This window comes from Motacilla alba, chromosome 1 (assembly GCF_015832195.1).
Source record: "Motacilla alba alba isolate MOTALB_02 chromosome 1, Motacilla_alba_V1.0_pri, whole genome shotgun sequence".
Lineage (NCBI taxonomy): Eukaryota > Metazoa > Chordata > Aves > Passeriformes > Motacillidae > Motacilla > Motacilla alba.
Window position 1 is genome coordinate 31,377,333 of NC_052016.1, and position 18,955 is coordinate 31,396,287.

At 41.1% G+C, this 18,955-nt stretch overlaps 1 protein-coding gene across 47 annotated transcripts in view; it reads right to left on the reverse strand.

The window, feature by feature from the left end:
* The window catches only part of ZBTB20 (zinc finger and BTB domain containing 20), a 478,730-nt gene that overhangs the window by 64,046 nt on the left and 395,729 nt on the right, over positions 1-18,955 (reverse strand). The gene's annotated exons all lie outside the window — the stretch shown is intronic.

An 18,955-nucleotide genomic window follows, 5' to 3' on the forward strand; every position in this document is an offset into this window, starting at 1 on the left:
TTTGTGGATCATCATCTGGAACTGATGCTGGAACTAGCCCTGAAATCTGTGCTCTGGGGCCACAGAATTGCCTCTAACACAGGCAGGGCAGAAGATGTCAGGTTTCAAAATCAAGCAGCACTAGCTGCCACCACCATCTGACATTTGAATGGGATCCCAACCTATTTCCAGCTGGTATGAACACTGAGAGCCTAATCCTCACAAGATTTTCTTATTTTGGTACTCTCACTGACATCAGTGAAACTGGCCTTTTGTTAACAATTTTTCTAGTTTCTAGCAAGAGATGACTTGGAGATAAATTGAAACAAAATGGCAAAAGAGCGAGACTGTCACCAGACTACTGTAACTTCTATACTGATTAGAATAAATAATGGAAAAACAGTCCATATGCCTTCAGGAAGTTGAGAACCACAGCACTGGATGTGTAACTTCTATATCTCCAGCATTTGAAGAGAGAAAAGCTTTTAATTTCCTGTTGGTCCCATGTTTGAGCAGAGTTTTTGGCATTCATCCAGCGCAAATTTAAGGAGTTAGCAGCAAAACCTAGGTGCAAGTCTAAATTTTACTCCCTGGTTTGTACTGGTACATGTTACAAACATGGCAATAGGGAAACTGGACTACTGCTGTCAACAGGTTGTGCTCTTGTCTTCAGTTTTCAAATACCTGGTTAATTTGGGTATTTCCATATTATGAGGATCAGGTAAGCTAATGTTGAATGCCAATATGTTTCTGCTTATTACTTTGGTGCTTTTGTTCTCTTAAATTTTTTGTTATAGTTCAGTTTGATTTGATTTTATAACAAGAGACACAGCTATATTTTAAGTGTTTTGTCATGAGTCGCTCCAAGAGACCCATTTCTTGACCCACTACCTCAGTTTAGAATCTTTCTTGAGACAAATTTGCAATTTGGGAATGGCAGAAGATGAAGAGAGAGAGGTGCTAGCACAAAGGATTTCATCTGAACGCTTCTCATTCCAGCACATTTCAGGGAGAAACTGCTAAAAGGAACTGGCTCTTCTAATACACTCCTTATTGTGAAATCACAAAGACAGACTGGAATGAATTTTTAACTTCTGTAGTGATAACATTTGCCCCATCTCTTCTATCCTCACGGATATCCTGGGAAATGGATCCTGGATGCAACACACAACATTGGCTGCCAATTACTGCTTCACAGAGCAGTGTCGAGCTGGTAGCAGGAAGCAACAGAACCTCCTGGCATTTACTGCTTCAAAAGGTGCCCATGCACAGAGATGGCACCTGGGACCAGAGGGATGGGCTGTTCAGCACAGGATGCATTAGGCATTGAGGCACTCAGGCATGGACAGATTCTTCCAGCCAAGTGGAAAGAGTCATTAAAGACTAACCAGCCTACAAAAAATTGTTTATGGTTTTAACTGTAATGATAAACAATTTATAAACCACTGAAACAAGGTTTGCCAAATTAATTCATAAGACAACCGCCTGGTCTTTCAAAGTAATCGAGCAATTTTTGAATCTCCTTGTTTCTCCATCTAACTTTCAGAACAGATTGTGGTTTTTGGTTTGTTTGGATTTTTCTTTCTTTTTTTTTTTTTGTTTTTTTTTTTTTTTGTTAGGAGCACCAACACCACTCATCCCAGCTTCCTGCATGCTCTAGGATTCATACACAACATGATCCTAGACAATATGCCACTACAACCTCTGTGGAAGGTGTCTACAAGACTCTTAACTGGCTGAAAATCAAAAAGGTCTTCAATACAAACAATGATGACAAATGAAAATAAATTCTTTACAATGCTTTAGTATTCCTGTTCTTATATCCTTCTTCTTTTCTTTGATAACGTCCCCATCTATTCCCCCTCAAACTGCAGTTAAAGTACAGAACTTTTTCTTTTTATGGGTTTCCGTTTTGCTTTTCCAACCACTGTACCATTATACCCTTTTCTCTGTAAATTTTATTGGAGATTTATAAACCTTTCTTATGGATCTCCTTGTCCTGGACTTGAGCTTAGTGAAAAGTGCTTTTTTGACTTGAACAACCTCTTCCACTTTTGCCCATTTAAGCACACTCACCTTCCTGCTTTCCTTCTTGCACTTTGCAATACCATGTCTCTGGTATGTGTAAGAAGTCTTTGTGAACCTTTCAATTTTGTCACCTGAATTTTATGATCTTTCTTGTATTATCTTTCTTTCCTTCCTTTCTTTTCTTTAAGCCAAAATAAAATAGGCTACCACTACAAATCTGTTCTGGTATTCAGAACATCAGAAGTATTCTTGAAGCAATTCTTAAACACTGCAGTGTGGCCTGGGCCAAAGAGCACTTCTTTAAAGGCATAGCATAGATGAAAACACTCTCCATAATAAATACTATTTGCACAACCACTTGACTTCTTCCTTCCAGCCATTCACTAATGAAAACAAGAATATTTCTAATTTAACAAAATAAATAAATAAATATAGGTGCAACTTCTAGTTTCTGGCGATATTTCCATTCTTACTAAATCATATTAAAGGAATGTGCTGAAATGCAGTCTGATGAATTCATTTTCAGGACAACATGGATGATGACAATGAATCTGGTAAGAGAAGATGCCAGCATCTTTATACACAACATCCTTGAAAACCTATCTCTTTTCATTCTGTATCAGATACACATTCTGCATTGAAATGGCTTAACCCAAGGTGCTATAAGCTTTGGAATTGAAACTAGATTACTACTTGTTCAAGTAATACTTAGATACAAAAGAATCTTATGTATGGTTCCCAATCATGGACTCCAATATAACATTGCTCAAGAAAGCTATAACTTTTATTGCTCTCCCTTCAAACCTTTTCCCAAGAGGTAGTCTGATATTTTTCACGTGTGATTCTGGATACATGCAACAATTGTCTGGGAAATATTGCAAGGTCCCTTTACACAGGGTGAATTGGGTAAAGACTCAAAATAAGTGGTGCCAATCCCTTATCCATCTGGTTTATGACTGTTCCAGATGGAAGGAAGCTATTAGAACACCACTCTTAACTCCCAGCAAAGGCAGAATATAATCTCCAAATTAATGATTTACCATATGAGCGACCTAAGCTTCGTCAGAAGGCCAAGAACGTATTTGGCCCACTCAAAAATTTTCATATCCATCTTGAAACAGAAAAGACCAGATTAACAGTTCCTGAAATTTAGTGGCAAAAGAAGCTAGGACACCTTGACAATGGCTGACAAAAGCAGGACAGAAGCCAGCCCTTCCACTCTTACGCAAGCTGAAAATGCAGCTCTTCAGCCTACAACATACTGTAGGACAACCATCCTCTCCTGTGGCAGAGTTTCCAATTCAATAATGCAGGGCAGCCTCCGACATCCAGATTTGCTGGAAATGAGAAAACCTATCAAAATGAATTACTTTCATTTTCATTCAACCTAATGTTGTGCAACTCGTGTGGACAAGCAATGTAACCACAAAGCAAGGGAAGCAGTCGCTGGGGGGTGACCAGGGGACCCCCACGCTGCTGGGGCAGCTGAGTGGCAGGGCAGGGCTCAGCACACAAAGGCACGGCTGAACAGGAGGAACCCAAAGCTTCGAGTGACACCTAAAGGCAGCTGGAATAATAGAGAACTTTAAAGAGGTCTTTGAAAGTGGAATGTGGAGTGTGGATAGTGGGGTACAGAAAAGGCATTGCTGAGGATTTTTCTCTTCGTTAAGTGAAGTAAAATACAGCCCTCGCTCATTATGGAGGCAGGCAGCCTAGCCAGGCTGATACATCTCATCAGCCTATTAATAAAGCTCTGCTCGAATCTAGTTTCACAAGGCAACCCATCAGAGTCTGTGCTTCCAACGCGTGCTACAGACACAGGGCTATGGAAAATCTCACCCTCCAGAGAGACCTGAGTGAGGCAGTCTTTTTCATTTATACCAAGTCTGCACAATGAATCAACAACAGATTCAATAAGGCCAGGAAGAGCAAAAATAGAGCTTCTGACCAAATAAAAGACATGTAATAAGATCAGAGTGAATTTAATGGGAACCTCTATTCCACTGAATAGGCAAGGTCCCAGACATCCTCCTTCCTGGGTCTCAGGAGCTAAGCCAATAGACTTCAAGTTGCATCATTAAGTTCAAAATCAGACGAACTGTAATTGAAATAAAAGTCTTATTTTTGGCTTGTTGATCAAAATGGAGCTCAGATGTGCCTGAGGGCATGATTTTCATCAGGACCTCAATGCAATCCTTGATTTCCCAAGCACTGCACCTGCAATGAATCATGGGCTCAACTAGTAGCATATTAATACCCAGTTACCTGGTGTGCAGGTGGAAATAGAAAATGCAATATTTAAATGCTTTAAAAGCACCTGCCATTTATAATGAACACAATTCTTTCCAGGCACAAAATTGCATCTTAACACACATATGCCATTACTGAAAATCATGCCCAGTGATTTTGAAATACTATATTCACATTTGTGCCTACATCCTGATAGCCTTTCATTTCCCCTCCCTCCAATAATTACTCTAAAAGACCCTCTTCCTGACTAAGGAAGTTAGTAGAGTCTCCATATAGTGTTCATAACAGATCCCTGAACCTTGTGGGAGAGTACCACAAAGCACGCATCAGCCGAGAGCCAAGCAATGATGCTACACTGCAGCTCATCATCGAAGACCACTAGTTTAAAACAGCATGTGGGCCCTCCTTTAATATGTGATACAGCAGGTGACGGAGGACTGAGAGAAATGAAAAATCTCATTCTCATGGGTGAAGGGACAGCCTGTCATCTGTCTAATTTTCCTCACACATGAGTAGGTAGTAAATACCAATTAGCACCCATTGTCCTAATGTCTTGAAGCTTGGCCTCCAACTTGGTGTCACATACAGATTCAGCAAATCCTGTGAGATATTGTGGTACTAAGGCAGAAGAAAGGTAATTTGGGAGTTTGGAGACCTGGGGAAGACAAATGAAAGAAATAAATGGCTTCTACATTTCACTTGTTTCCTGCAGAAGAAAGCATCTACATCAAAATGAGTTTAAACATAAGGGAATACATTTTCAATGTGTTGCACAGGGATTTAGCCACATGACTCCCAATGATGTTTGTGGGAAACGAGTGGCTAAATCTCCATGTAATAGGTTGAAATTTTAGCCCAAGGAGACTGACTGTAGAGGAACTCATCAAGGTCTCTGCTTACAAAAACTGTAAGCATATCAACCATTCTCAAATACCATCTCTTTTTACTGGTATATAATCAAGTGGACCCCTTGAAAGAGACCAGTGAAATTAACTCTGTAAGAGGTTACTGAGAAACCTATAAAACTGCTCTACAAGCAAGTGCATGAACATGATCTGTGGGTGCAAGGGCATGTCAGACGATGACTTTTGTGTTAATCATGTTGCTTTTTACAAGCTGATACTCTCCTGGAAGACAACAAGGGGTTATTGAATAATTTAATGCTTCAGACTTCAGCAACAAAAGGTATCTAGCAGCATGGACATCCTGCTACAAAATGCATCAAGAAGAGCTTCTAACCATAGTTAATCTCAGTAGGTTGCAAGAAAACAAGGAAGATGCTAAATCCCTTGGCTGTTCTCCTGCCTTAAGGAAGAGGAGAGAAGCATCAGATTAAAGGGAGAGAATATTTTCTGTCTTCCAATGAGACAGATACAGGCCTACCGCAAGCCACAAAATTTTCAGTAGCCAAAATTTACAACCAAACTGGCTATATGAATATCAGATTAGAGGCTTAACCAGGAAATACATGTCTAATGCTTTCCTCAACCGCATGACAACTACTGCTCAGGGTAAATTAGCAAAGGATTAGCCTATTTCTGACTAAAATATAAAGTCTAAGTAAAAGTGCTCTGTGAGACCTGCATCCTTTCCGCAGCAATGCCAATGGAATTCTGCAGATATTTCCCCTCCCTGCCCTCCTGTCTGCCCGCACCCAGTAGGGTTTTATGGAGATAGTATGGACAAAAATGAAGCATTTTAACGTAGCAGACTAATAGATTTTATTCTATCATCCAAGTGCAAGTTTGAAGGAAAACTAGTTTAAGTACAGTTATTAGAGAAAGCAGGTTCTTCACAGATGTGCAGCCAGCAAAATGATTGCTGCATGTCTTTAATTTTTTTATACAGCCACTGAAAAACCCCTTTCTAGAGAGGCAAGTATTCATGATTATTACATAGACTTGAGAAATCTCTGAAGTTGTGATTACACAATAGATTTTTTAAAAACAATTCTAAGCCATCAGTCAGTGTCATTCCATGAAGTTTGAGCAATACATACCTATTCTTCTCTGGCCATCACACTACAATTTCAAAAGATAAACTGCATTCCTCTGTGTATTTCAACTCTGAAATACTCTGTATGTGAAAATTAATCTGGCAGACTCTTCTGAAATCACAGGCTTCTGAGATGAGCAAATGGGTACAGTTTTCTTTTAACTGTTTTTTGAACCCCATGTGTTGAGAGAAAACAACAGAATGGAAATTGCTCATCAAAATGTTAACTTGTGGCACGGCAGAGCCCCAAGCAGGTGTGTGGCATGCCGTTCCCTGTGCTGACATGCCTACCACATGGCACCCAGTTCTGCCACCTCCGTCCCTTCCCTGTGGAATTCCTCCTTCTGTGAGTGCTGAAATGTGGCTTGACTGTGAGCTGCATAGAAGTGATGTGACCTTTCAGAAAGCAGGCGCTTTGGGAAAACCTTCATTTAGGATAATCTGTCATGGAATAATCCTTTGGATTAACTGAGGCGGCCATGGATCTTCCAGCCCAAACATAACTGTCTCAGTGAATGTGTTTGCTGTTAGGAGCACAGATAGTCAGGAAAAGAACATGATCTCGCTAATTCAAGGGGAACAGCGAGGATGCTGACCTATCACAAATAACTGAATTTTTCAAATTAACAAGCAGTTCAACAGACAATACAAAATATAAATAAATAAAGGATAAAGTGTCACAGAGCATACTTTGTTCATTTATTTTGACAACTCCTTAGGTTTTAATTGTGAAAATACTTTGCAGTGTACAAGTAAATGTGCTATGACGAACTTTCTAAAAATAATGAAGGCTTCATCATCTTTGAATGAATGTCTATCCCTGTACCTTATAGCTGTAACTGAAAGCTAATGAAGAAATTACTGTACAAAAGTGGCTTTTTTAGAGAAATTATAGGAGCAGAAATGTTCTTTTTTACTTGTTCTTCATTCTTCACAGCGTTGTGTGTATTTCAACATCACAGACCTCAAGAAGCCAAAAGCTGTTCTATGTCTCTTGGATTCTTTAACTCTCTGCTAAACCTTGGGGGAGGCTCACTCAGATTTCTCCAAAATCTCTAATGAAGAACACAGTATTGTGTCCTGATCTCTTATCCATCCCTATTTGCCTTGAGTAGTCTTGCCAGACTTTCACAATCTGATATGCTAAATTTCACATACTTGCTCACAACCAGGTTCTGGATAAAGAAATTGATTTGAAATAAAACTCCCCATGGGCCTAGAATAAAATTTCACTTGCTCCAGAATTCCACATTTCTAAACATACTACCCACAATTTTAGAAGTTACTTTTGAAATATAAGCTTAAGGGTATAAAGTGTTTATCTTCACACTTTATTTTCACCCCTCTTAAAATGCAAGAAAATGTTCTATTGTTCTAGGGCATAAAGACAATATAGCTCCATAAACTAAAGAGCTTTAAAGAGCACTCTTCTTCCATCCACATCTTTGTCTTTTTCTCCCACAAAATACAATGGAAGCTTATTAATGTTATTTGAAAAGATTCTGTAAAACCATTGCTATGTGAATAGTTGTCTCAGGGCTTAAACTATCCAGGAAGTTTAAGAAAATCCAGATAATGTCAACTGGCTGCAAGAAAGTCTGTGGGCTACAGCAGCCCTTCTTTGGTGGCCCTCGTATATTTGCTGAATTCATGTTTTCTCTTAGTTGTCAGTATGAACAACTACTGTTTCAGGTGGAAAAAAAGAATTACCATGCCAGGGCACACATGTGTGACACTCTTTCCAATTCTTCAATAGGAAAAAAAAAAAAAGAGTTTGGAGCAAAAATCCTCACAGATTCTGCCTCTAAAGAAATATAAACTCTCAACTGTTTCAGCCACAGGGTTCCAGCAACTGCTGTTTATTCCTTTCACCCTCAGAGTGAGAACTGAAGAATAAAAGGCTAAGAGATAGAGTTTTGTGAGTGAGATGGTTTGAGTCAAAGAATTACACTCAATGTAAACGGACTAAAGATGAAGAGGGGAGTTGGTGGGACACCTTATGCTGATAGCACGTTTATTTACCACAGTACAGAATCACAGAATCACAGAACTACAGAATTTCTAGGTTGGAAGAGACCTTTAAGATCATTGAGTCCAACCCATGTTCTAACACCTCAACTAGATCGTGGCACCAAGTGCCACATCCAGTCTTTTTTTAAACACATCCAGGGATGGTGACTCCACCACCTCCCTGGGCAGATGATTCCAGTATTTGACCACTCTTTCTGTGAAAAACTTCCTCCTGAATTCTAGCCTGTATCTCCCTTGGCACAGCTTGAGACTGTGTCCTCTTGCTCTGTCTGTTGTTGCCCGGAGAAAGAGACTGACCCCCAGCTCACCACAGCCACCCTTCAGGAAGCTGAAGAGAGTGATAAGGTCACCTCTGAGTCTCCTTTTCTCCAGGCTAAACAACTCCAGCTCCCTCAGTCGTTCTTCATACGGCTTGTGTTCCAAGCCCCTCACCAGCCTCGTTGCTCTCCTTTGGACACACTCAAGCAGCTCAACGTCCCTCCTAAACTGAGGGGCCCAGAACTGGACACAATACTCAAGGTGTGGCCTCACCAGTGCCGAGTACAGGGGAAGAATGACCTCCCTGCTCCTGCTGGCCACACTATTCCTGATACTGGCCAGGATGCCATTGGCCTTCTTGGCCACCTGGGCACACTGCTGGCTCATGTTCAGCCAGCTGTCAACCAGCACCCCCAGGTCCCTTTCCACCTGAGCACTGTCTAGCCACACCGTCCCCAGCCTATAACATTGCAGGAGGTTATTGTGGCCAAAGTGCAGGACTCGGCACTTGGACTTACTGAACTTCATCCCATTAGATTCTGCCCATCCATCCAACCGTTCCAAGTCCCTTTGCAAAGCCCTCCGTCCCTCTAACAGATCGACACACGCTCCCAGCTTAGTGTCATCTGCAAATTTACTAATGAAAGTTTTGAAATAATGAAATTTACTAATGGAAGACTCTAAACCCTCATCCATGTCATCAATAAAATATTAAACAGAACTGGCCCCAGCACAGACCCCTGAGGGACATCACTGGTGACTGGCCGCCAGCTGGATGCAGCACCACTCACCATCACTCTCTGGGCTCAGCCATGTAGCCAGTTCCTAACCCAGCACAGAGTGCTCCTGTCCAAGCCACGGGTTGCCAGCTTATCTAGGAGTATGCTGTGGGAGACAGTGTCAAAGGCCTTGCTGAAATCCAAATAAACAACATCTACAGCCTTCCCTGCATCCACTAGGCGGGCTACCTGGTCATAAAAGGTGACCAGGTTGGTTAAACATGACCTACCCCTCCTAAACCCATGCTGACTGGGTCTGATACCCTGGCCATCCTGTAAATTCTGTGTGATGGCACTTAATATGAACTGTTCCATTATTTTGCCTGGTACTGAGGTCAGGCTGACTGGTCTATAATTACTAGGATTCTCCTTTGCACCCTTTTTGTGAATGGGTGTCACATTGGCCAGCTTCCAGTCATCCGGAACCTCACCAGTGAGCCAGGACTGTTGGTAAATGATGGAGAGTGGCTTTGCAAGCTCATCTGCCAGCTCTCTCATTACCCTGGGGTGGATCCCATCTGGTCCCATAGATTTATGAACATCCAAGCATTTCAGTAGTTCTTTGACTGCCTCCTCTTGGATAAGGGGGGACCATTATGCTTCCTGACACCATCAACCAGCCCAGGCGGGCAGGTGTCTTGAAGGCAAGTCATCTTTCCACTGAAAACTGAGGCAAAGTAGGCATTAAGCACTTCTGCCTTCTCCTCATCTGTAGATACTAAGTTCCCTCCCTTGTCCAATAAAGAACAAAGGCTGGTCTTACCCTTCCTTCTAGCATTAATGTATTTGTAAAAACATTTTTTATTATCCTTTACAGAAGTTGCCATTCTAAGTTCAAACTGAGCTTTGGCCTCCCTAATTTTTTTCCTGCATGCTCTAGCAGCCCTCTTGAATGCTTCCTTAGAGACCTGACCCTCCTTCCAAAGCTGATACATCCTCTTTTTATTCCTGAGTTCCTCTAAAACCTCCTTGCCCAGCCAGGCTGGACGTTTACCCCGTTGACTTATCTTTCGGCACACAGGGACAGTCTGTTCCTGTGCCCTCAAGATCTCTGTTTTGAGGCATGCCCACCTTTCCTGAACTCCTTTGTTTTTAAGGGTTGCTTCCCAAGGGACGCTCTGAATAAGTCTCCTAAACAGGCCAAAGTCTGCCCTCCGGAAGTCCAATGTAAGAGTCTTACTGGTGCTCCTCCTGACTTCATCAAATATTGAGAACTCTATTATTCCATGATCACTTTGCCCCAAGCGACTTCCAACCATCACATCTCCCACCAGCCCATCTCTATTTGCAAACAGCAGATCTAACATAGTCCCTCCCCTGGTGGGTTCACCCACCAGCTGCAACAAAAAGTTTTCCTCCATACACTCTAAGAATTTCCTGGACTGCCTCTTTTCTGCTGTATTAAGTTCCCAGCAGATGTCCGGTAGGTTGAAGTCACCCACAAGAACAAGGGCTGATGATCCTGAAACATTACCTAGCTGCTTATAGAATAAGTCATCTACCTCTTCTTCCTGGTTGGGTGGACGATAACAGACTCCCAGTCGGGTGTCAGCCTTGTTAGCCTTCCCCTTAATTCTTACCCATAGACATTCAACTCCATCTTCCTTAGTTTCAATTTCTACGGCATCAAAAGTCTGCTTTATATAAAGGGCCACCCCTCCACCTCTTCTTCCTTTCCTGTGTCTTCTGAAGAGCTTGTAGCCATCCAGTGCAGTACTCCAGCTATACTCCCAGTACAGGGCTGACTGCACAGGCAGCTGTCAGGGGAAGCATTCATTGATGGGACTGGGAGCAGTAACCATTGTTATAATATTTATTACAGAGTTAGTGTAGTTTGCTACTCAAATGTGACAGTATTAAGAGGTGAAAAAAGGGGCAGTTCTTGCTACATGGACAGCACTGATTGCATTTTCAGGTTTGCCATTTTCCTGTGGCCAGAGAGGTAAATAACTCAGAGACATAGCTTGATTTCAGCCATGGGATGGCAAAGAGAAAACCAAGTCATAGCTCTGGAGATATTCAGTTGCTCCACTGGTGGCCTCAGCCTTTCCTTTTTTCTCTGGGTGGAATTTTTTATGATAGCTCTGAGCTTTGACTTCATTCTTAGTGGCTGAATTTGTTCCCAAATGCCTCTTTTCTGCCTGCTTAAACTGGGGGGGGGAGGGGGGGGGGGGGGCGGGTGGGGGTGGGGGGGTATTGCCCTAGAGGATCATGCTGTTTGAGGACAATAAACAGCTCTAAAAATTCATTACTTTCTTTAACCCCCACCTTCTCATTAGTATTTTGCAGTGATAAATACAAAGTGCAAATAAGAAGTGAAAATAGAAGATGTGAAATACCCATGATAAAATGAAGCAGCATTAAAATGACACTTTCTCTGCCTTTACTTGGAACAGTAGTTAGCTGACTTCACAGAAATCATAAAACTGAACAGCAAAAGTCTTTTCAGCAAAAAAAGGGTGATTTGATAATTTTTAAAGATTATTCATAGCCTGTACTTCACTGGAGAACCAAAGTCCCCAGGATTTGTTAGGATACATCCTGTGTGGCTTTCAGGATGGGTACCAACATCATACTGTCAGCTGAGCAGCATTAGGAGCCATATGATGCCCCATGGTCTAACAGCAGGGTATGCAATGCATATCAATGATTCCTAAATTTGGTGGGCATGATCTTCTCAGGGCAAAGCTCACTCTCACCCACAGCATTATTCAAGACAAAGCTCAAGAGTCTTTTCTTCCATATGACTTTTTAAAGAGAGATGTGTCCTTAGAGGAAATGTTGGGATGAAAATGTTTAAGTATTATTCACTACGTTCCTTAAATTCTCCAGTGCTGCTCTTATTCAGGATTAAGTTCTACTTTATTGTGCTGTACCAACAAACAAACAACAAATCCAACCCCAAGGCATTTAGTCTTAATCCATTGGATTTTTACTGCACTACTGCTTAAGTGGGAACAGACCTCAGATGTTGCTACTCCTTTTCTGAAGGCAGAAGACCGTAGCACTTGAGCTCAGAAGCTTGACCATTAATTGTTTGTATTGCAGAGCCTATGACATACTTAAGTAGCTGAGCACAACAATAAACACAATAGCCAGTTCATTAAATCATTCTTTGTTAAGACTTTCCAAAGCTTTGGGCTTAAGCCTCTTAAAATTGAAATCATTATGCTATTTTTTTTAAACAAATGAGCAAACATAACTCACATAAAAAGGGGAAAACACAACAGAGTCTTTGATGTATGCATCATCACTGTGATGTCTTACTGAGATGAAACTGTATGTCTAACACTGCTAAGAGGTTTCAACAGCTCTTTCCAAGGAGAAGCTGAAATCAGGAAGGGCTATAACGTGCTGCCGTTGCTGTCACCTCTCCTGCAACAGCTTTCCTTGGCCCGTCACATCATGAGAGAGGCTATCAATAAACTTTGTAGAGTGGTGTTTGTGGTCCCTCTTGTGTCTGTAAGTTCCTGTCAAAACCCTGACTTGTTGACGCACCCTGACAGGCTCTGAGGATGACTAGAAATGACAAAAGGTGGAAGCAGGAATGGAGGTCTGCTGCCTTGGGCGAGTTTGTTCTTTCAACACCATGTACTAATATTCAGGCTTAGAAAAACAGCCCAACTATTCACAGCCACGAGGTATTAGGCAGGCATTTTACACAAGGCTATTTGGATATGGATAAAATACCTTAGTAAAATGCTACTGTGATGAGTGCACCAAATTATGCTCCTTTTAAAATTAAATCATAAACCTCACCCTTTCTTTTGCTACACAGCTCTGGCTGCATACAGCTTGTTTTTTCTCTCTGTGCCAACATTGCAGCCACAGTGCAAAAGAACTCAGTTTCTCTTTCTCCATAAAGCAATCCTGCACCTTTACTCACATCATATGTTATGTGCAGAATCTCTGTCTTTCCCATCCTGTAAACACTGTTAGTATGTGAAATCACACACTATTTACATGAGAACATATTCTAAGGAAAGCAGAAGAGATATGCAGAGCTAAGCAAAGACTTAAAAGAAGAAATTACCATTTTTTCCCCCCACTGTTGCTACTATCTGCTTTTTGTCTTCCCTCACTTGTGATGGTTATGACCTTTGTTGTTAGGACCATGTCAGACTAAGGGCCAGCCTCTGATGGGTGCTTAGTGCTCCCCAGTTTTGATGGGTTACTCAAAGCTTCTAGGGCCCAGTTTCCTTTCCACAGGTATCCCTAGGCACTTTAGGCCTGGGGAGTGCTCCTTACAGGCTTGAGAAGTGACATGTTCCTCTCTGGGAACAATAAAAACAAACAATAATGGTTGTGTTGAACATCCTACTCTATCAGATCATTTAATTGCTTTTTCACATTTTTCATAATTTCTTACAATTGTTGCTAATATAAATTTCAAGACAGAGCTTACCCTGATATGGAAGTTACAGAATCATAGCCAAGGATTCTTTCTCTGTGAATTACCAGGCTGCAAAGCAGTTCTTCCTGACAAGATAAGGGTAAAGAAAAAAGGTGGGAGGGAGAGAAGGAGGCAAAGCCCAGCTTCTTTTTTGCCATGTAAGGTACCTCAGCCTGAGCATAGGGCTGCAAACTACCTGCCTAGGACAATTGTGGCCTCAGATCTAAGACTAGGCTCTCCTTTCTGTGCAGACATTAAGCACTTACAGCTTTAAAATACATGTATAAATGAATTGAGAGTTAAAAACTACTAGAGAATACTCCACGGGATTATCTGTACTATCAAGACAGGAAAACTTTGCAGATGCTACTGTCTCTCTAGAGGAATAAATGCTTGCATTTTAATATTCTCAGCAGCTGGTTCCTGTTGAATGCCATCAGGATGATTCAGCCACCCACCAGGAACACCAGTAGCAAGTGCACACACAGACAAATCTGCAAAACTTTCTGCTTCTGATGCCACTGTTGTTACTTTGGCAGGGTCTGATCGGTATTAGCTGTCCTTCATTACTATCAATGGCAGGTTTAAGTTCACCCCAGGATGGTGGAAGAAAAACAACTAGTCCCTGGGGCTGCCCTAATCAATCCAACTGTCTGCTTTCTATCAGTAGTGCTTCCCACAATCCACATCATTAGAAGCTTACTCTGTGGTTACCTCACTCACTTTCAGCCTCGCCACAAGTCACACGTGCCCTGCGAGCTCAAAGTGATGGCCCAGGCAGTCTGATGTCCTTCCCCCTACTGCAGTCCACATCTGATAAAAGGGACATCACCTTATAACACACTTGGTTTCTGCATGAGACTCAACTGCAACAGATTACCTCCTCACTCCTGCTGATGAACAATTTATGTCTAAAAATACAAGGTCTGCTCTCTCTCCCCATTTAAAAAGAAAAAAAAAAATCAACCTCGGTGACGTTCTGTCTGTGGTCTGTGGACCACTTCCAGGTGTTTTATGGAGGTGCATCTGTCTAGCAGCAATAATGAGGCATTTACTTTTTCTCAAGTGGCAATGCTTCCTGACAGTTGTTGACTGGGTCAAATCACTCAATGCTTCCTCTAATCCTACTGGGACAAATTTCTGCCTCACTTTTGTCTGGCACTTATTGGAAGTAGAGTAAACTGTGATGCCAATCTGCAGACCCCTACCTGGAGAGGCGAAACACCAAAGAAGACAAAACTAAAGAGCACAGTCACTTCTGCAGACTTGTGGACCCATGACTATAGATCTTGCAGTAGGGAAAGAGTTTCTCAGTGGTAATTCATGTGATGACTGACAGCCAGAGAGTGAAAATAAACAGCTCAAATGCAAAATGGTGGGAATGTAACAGAACAGCTGCATCCATCTGGTCAATAACACCCGCTTCAGTTTTCCTCCTTAAGGCTACTGCCATTTCACTTGGCTTAATAGGAAAGATGCTACAGGTGGACAACAATGCCTGTATCAACATCTACTCTAAAATTATGGGGTTTAATTCCATCATTACAGAGGATCCTTATTTCAGCATTATTCAATGTTTTGAAAAAAAATCATGCTTTCAACATGCTTTTTTCAGATAAATGTTAGCACTAACCAAATCGGTGGTGTTGGCCTTCCAACAGGAATGACCTCAAATACTGGTGCCATACATATAGATAAACTCCTCAAGTAGTCTGTCAGAAAAATGTTAGAAATTTAAGTTTATCACCTGTGCCAAGTTATCCTGAAATGGAAAACAAGCCAAAATAGATAAGTCAGAAATTGTTCATTGGGTAAGTGACAGAAACATTATGAACACAAGTGTCAGATCCCTGATGTAGCCATACAGCTTGTGACACCTACTGCTGACTGCACTGATATTCATCCTGGCTGGAAGAGATGCTATAATATTCCTTCCTTGCTTTACAAAGAGTATCTTCAAGAATTGGTATAATTTCCAGAATCCCGTGTCATCCCTACCGCGATCTCAACTTAAATCAACGAAGTTATGGAACCACCACTTGTTCTCTCTAATGAGTGAACAGTTAAATGCCATTCAGAGTCAGCCAGGAGTGTGCATGAATATGGAAAAGAGAGACAGGAGGGCAGAAGAAACTCAGAGAATAATCTTCCATACCGAATTAAAACCAAACCAAACCAAAAAAAAAAAAAAAAAAAGAAAATTTTAACGGCCTGCCCAGTTTCCTGGTATTTCATCTCACATAAAAACAAGAAGTAAAATTCACAGAAAGCAAAATCACTGAAAAATGGGGATTTAATTTAATTAAATAAAAAAAACCCAGTGTTTTGCATTTTTTTTCTCCTTTGAAAAAAGAATGAGAGGAAGGAGAAAGAGAACATTTTAATTTTTTTTACTTTTCTTTTTTTTTTTTTTTTCCCCAATCAATATCGAGGTTTTTTTGACCAGTTCTTCCAGTAAGCTATCTCACTGGATGCGGTGTGGCAACAAGGATCTGTAACCGATTGTGGTTTCAGGGCTAAGAATGCATTGGATTGTCTTCTCTGTTATTTTAGCCCCAAAGTATATTTTAAATAGCCTTAAAGAGAATGAAAATTCTTCTCATACCAGTGACAGGGAAAAATGGCTTTAGAAAGGACTTTCATGTTTCTTAACAGTTTTTGGGTTTTTGTCCTTTTGAATATTTTTTCTTTGCTTGCACAGATGCAACAGAATAGCCTTTTAAAAAAAGAATTTGGAATACAACACTCAGTGATCCATCCATCAACAAGAATATCCAGATATGTTTCTTTCAAGCAGTGAGTGTCATGGCGTTTCCTTCCATGCACTTTGTTCACATTGGAGACAAGTCAACTTCACAAAACCAGTTTGAAAGGATGGCTTTTATTTTTTTAGATATTTTAAAAAGGATGTTATTGTCCTATAAGTGAGTCTGAATGATCCATACTGGCCTCATTTCAGTGCATGGCCTACAATGGCCATTTTTGAAATCAGCATTTCTCTTACTCTATTTTGTCAGATTGGTTAGGACCAGTCATGTATTTTCACAAGCAAATGTCCTTCAGAAAAATATTTTTTCCTTTCTTAATAAAAACTAACCAGACTTTTACTGTGGCCAGAGGATTTTATCAAGTTTTAAGAGAAAAACATTAATGTCTTCCAAGCATGAAACCCTCATTACACTCACACTCTATAACAAGCATTACCAGAGATATTTCACAGGTAAAGGAGGACAGGAGAGAAATGCTACAATATTTGAAGATGCAAGAATTTGTCATACTGAGCTGCGTGAAATCCAGAGACAACCTTGCCAGTTGCACCTAACTATTTTGTAAGCATTTCACAGGCCATGCTGATGCCATCTTCTCAGCTGCCTCTGAGACAGGAAACCACCAGCTGGTTTTAGAGCTGGCTGGAGTAATTTGAAGCCAGGGGCTAAGTGACCTGTTCCAGGCTACACCATGAGTGGGCAGTGGGTGAGGAATGATTCCATTCCACGGGTGTCCCAGCCACCAGAGCAAAGAGAGGTGCTGCTCTGGAGAGGGCTGGAATAGAAACAACCAGAGAAAATGAATAGTACACTTACCGTAATAAAGTTTTACCCTATTCTTTGTTCCTTTGTTGGTAGGGAGAAAAAAAAGAAGCAAAAGCTATGTGTGTCAGAAGAGCTTTCTCTTGCTTAATGAGGCCTCCCTTTCGTTATGCCCTGAATATTGGAGTTTTAATCCTGAGCACAGAGAGGCCTTGGGCAGAAAATTTGGCCAGTCTTTTTCACAAAGTCTGAATGTGTTCAGACCTTCCAAAACTGTACCAACCCCTCTCTAACCTTCAGATTAAGTAGTGCGTTTTCAATGCCATAATGAGCAAAACCCACTGGCCTCCTGTGAGATGGGAAAGCACCCGCTGCTTGAGAAGCCCTAATCCAAGGTGAATTATTGCTACTTTTTGTTACATTCTTAACATACTCTGATGTTTTACCTTTTGTTTTGACCTTATTGACTACTGCAGACTAAATTTGTTTCTTTTTCCCGTCTTTAATAGCTTCATGATACTTCTCTTTTCACATTACTTTCTGTGTGTATTCTCAAGACCTTTTCCCTTTTGTTCCCATCTCTTTCCCTCTTTATAACTGAATCTTTGACTTTAGCCACATCTTTCTTTCATTTCTGCCTTATATATTTAAGTACAAAAAGAAACCCGCTCTGCATACTGTTTCTCTTCTCTATTCACCCTCTTCTTCGGCCACCAGTACCTCCTCACCTCTCACTTCAAATTCCATTACTCACGTCCCCATTTCCTCTGACTCTATTCTGGGTGTCAAAAATGTACCACCTGTTAGACAGACCAGCAAAGTTTATTAATCCAAGCATGGGGAGAAGATTTCTGACAGTAGAGGGCTCCTTAATACATCAGACAAAGGCATAGTTGAATTTAACTCAACTTCAGACTCAAAACAAGTAGAACAAACTTTAAAATCTTCAGAAGAATTGTCTTAAGTATGTGGTCATTCCTGATGACCACATATCCTGATTAGTTAAAAACTTTAGGATTATCTATTTCTCTGAAAGATATGTTCCAGCTCAGCAGAACAAAAGCGTTTCCAGAAATTCAGTAGGCTTATCTTGTAAAAGTAACTAGTTACGACTATTGGAAGTGCCCTTCCTGCTTGACCATCTTCAGAGATAAAAAGACATCAGTGTCCAGTCTTTCTTGGACTCTTCCTGGCAGTGTCCTCGTTCTTCCACCTGCTAGCAGCCATTGGATAATTTGAGACAAATCTTTCCCTCTTCAGCTACAAGGCTATTTCTCCCTGTTTGCAGGGGTTAGCTGTTCTCAAGCCTGGGCATCACAGCTCTTTTAAAAAGAGGGACTGTGAGGATCTGAATGGACGTATTGCCCTAGCATCCACCTATACACTGAGAGAAAAAAACAACTTCTAGTTTTCAAAAACCTTTTCTCATTTTACAGCTCCAGTCCCCACCCCACCTCCTGCTCAGGGCTTTTCCAGACTGCCTCCAGTACAACTGCCTAGTTCTCCTTGACTCACTGAGGTCCCTAGAAGCATCACTAAGAGCCCAAGATTAATACGTATTTCCAACTACATGTTCAAAGGACCGTAGAAGCCACAGAGCTGTTAGGCCCAAGATACGTAAAGTTATGAAGCAATCAATTTACATTAAATTACCATTTGGATATTTATGTTCTTAATCATATCTATGAGAATATACAGTCATGTCTTAATTG